This window comes from Engraulis encrasicolus, chromosome 2, assembly GCF_034702125.1.
Source record: "Engraulis encrasicolus isolate BLACKSEA-1 chromosome 2, IST_EnEncr_1.0, whole genome shotgun sequence".
NCBI classification, from domain to species: Eukaryota; Metazoa; Chordata; class Actinopteri; order Clupeiformes; family Engraulidae; genus Engraulis; species Engraulis encrasicolus.
Genome location: NC_085858.1, coordinates 6,344,040 through 6,346,539, shown reverse-complemented (window position 1 = coordinate 6,346,539; position 2,500 = coordinate 6,344,040). Strand labels below are relative to the sequence as shown.

Sequence of the window (2,500 nt, the reverse complement as noted above, 5' to 3'; positions counted from 1 at the left end):
CATCGGTCCATCCCATATCACATTTTTTTTTAACATAAAATCTCTAATTTTTATTTTTTTAATCACGATTTTTTATTAAAAAATAATAATAATTACAAACATAAAAAACAGGCAAACATTACAACCCTTTCTGGACAGATTTCAATGAATAGGCTATTTGCAATTTTGCATAGGCCTACATTAAATAAACTAAAATGTGAAATTCTCTTTTCACTTTAATATGAGAGCAGTGATGTCCCCCCCTCACTGAAGTGTTATTTCATGTGTGTGCATGATGCTGTCACCTAGGCTATTAGAAGTGACGTTGATGTTGGATTTCATGGAATACTTTTAAATGCCGCTTTGGGAAGAAAACAGAGTAGGCGACAGGTGAACTGTCTTTCTGTCAAAACAGTGGTTTGCAGGCGTTTGCGTTTTCACGTGGATATTGTCTTCGTGGACCGTAACAGACAAACCGTAAGTTCCATAAACTAATCAATGAGACATTGGCTACGTGTACATGATGTTTTTAAGTCCGATTTAATAAATGCGATTTAAATAGATCGGATTAAGAGTTATTTTGCGATGTGTATACATGGCACTTTCACTTAAATGCGATTAAACGTCTGGGGAAAATAAAGCATTGCTATTGGACTGAGGACGCACGTGCTGAGCGAGCCAAATAAGGCACGGGGGCGTGGTTCAATGCCACCGAGATGCAGGTCATCTTCCCCACGAAAATCGTTGCCTCAGGCGGACTGAAATCACAACATTTCCCCCTTTCTCCCTGGATCATTTACAATGCTACATTAGCTACCCTGTTAGCATAGAAAAACGAGTGGTCAAATGGTAATGTGGAGTAACTTTGTTGTGCTTCATTACTTCGTGGGGCACTTTTACATCAATATATGGAAGCCACAACATTTATAGTCGCTTAGGGACTTTAAATTAAGCAAAACTTTCATGTGAAAATCAACAGGAAGTGCCGCCATGTTTTTCTCACTGGCAAAGAGCACGGTCTCTTGGCCATAGATGTGTACATAGGAAACGCTATCTGCAAATGTCTCATGCCTTCCTATTTCATGGCACACATGGATGGAATATGCATACAGACTTCTGTGCTTCTGCAGTTGTGTCAGATAATGCAATCAATCAGCTGCGTAGCCGGTTTGCTAACCATTATGGTAGACGTTTTGGTTTGCACGCATGAGCTCCAGGCCAAAACTGAGCGACTGCCACCTTGTGGACACAAGAGGGAATCACAAGAGGGAATCACAATTCAGAAACGCATCACGGGAGGGCGGACGGACGGACGGACGGACGGCGGACGGACGGACGGACGGACACCAAAGCCTCTTATAGAGATGCGTGGGACGCATCTAAAAATCAGTTTAGCTGGTAGAAAATAAAACTTACTAGCCACTTTGACCTATTGGTGAGTGTGTGTCTGGCTAGTAAGATTAACATCTAGCCATTTTGGCTGGTGATGAAATTAATTAACAGCTTTGATCCTATCCGTTGCAATATGCATAAATCAGACAGCTGGGACATGCTTTGTTGTACCTTGGTGATCTTTCTAGGTACAGCGCTGCATTTTTAAAAAGATTATGATTGTTAGAATGCTAGAGATTGAAAAATATGATTGCTAGAATAGTAAAATACAGATCTGGGTTTATTTGTGCTAATAGATGTCACCATGACCCTTAAATGCAAGTGCAAAATGTAACATAAAGCACTTACATTGAGCCATATGGTTACAATTAGGAACAGTGTGTAAGCACCTAGTATTTCATGTTACCATAGGGGGACAGATGTGTTTTTATTACCCATGTCTGATCAGGTGATTTCCTGAAAATGTCTCACTCTACCACATTTGAAAGCAGGCCACAGGGAAGGATTTAAATGTAACAAAGCAAGCACAAATAAACTGAAAAATATTACGCTAAAGTAGCACCTCCATTAGGGTTTACACTTCTTTAGGATTGTACATCAGATGGATGTTGTGCTTAAGATGACACATCTGTAGGACGGGTTATTACCTCTATTAAATGCTATGCTAGCACACCTGGAGCACCATCCTGAGGGGACAACTCTAACAGCAGGAGGTGTGACCAACCTGTCAATATTGACAGGGAGAGAGCACACCCCCACAGCATCAGCTGATTTTGCAAACACGTCACGCATCAACATCCATTTGACCCTCTATGAATGAAAATGGAAGTTACACTGTCAAAACATGTCAGTAAAGAATAAAACTTTTAAATGAAATATATTATAAGACTATGCTAGGATGATAAAGAAGACATGGCTTATAAAGAGTTTCTTCTGGAATTAGTGATGTAAGGTTCTACAATGCCACGGCCCTTTAGGAGATTAGTGGGAGTTCAAGGGAACTTTTCGTATTTTGGTTGAGCACTTTTTCCTTAGCACTGCATTCATCGACTTATTGTCTGAGGTTAGATTTTAACATCACATCTTTGCCCGTGAATGCCCGTGTCCGTGGCGTCCATTCGTTATTGTG

At 40.4% G+C, this 2,500-nt stretch overlaps 1 protein-coding gene across 1 annotated transcript in view; it reads right to left on the bottom strand.

Moving 5' to 3' along the window:
* Positions 1-2,500, bottom strand: part of plxnd1 (plexin D1) — a 132,333-nt gene that overhangs the window by 105,034 nt on the left and 24,799 nt on the right. The window lies entirely within an intron of this gene.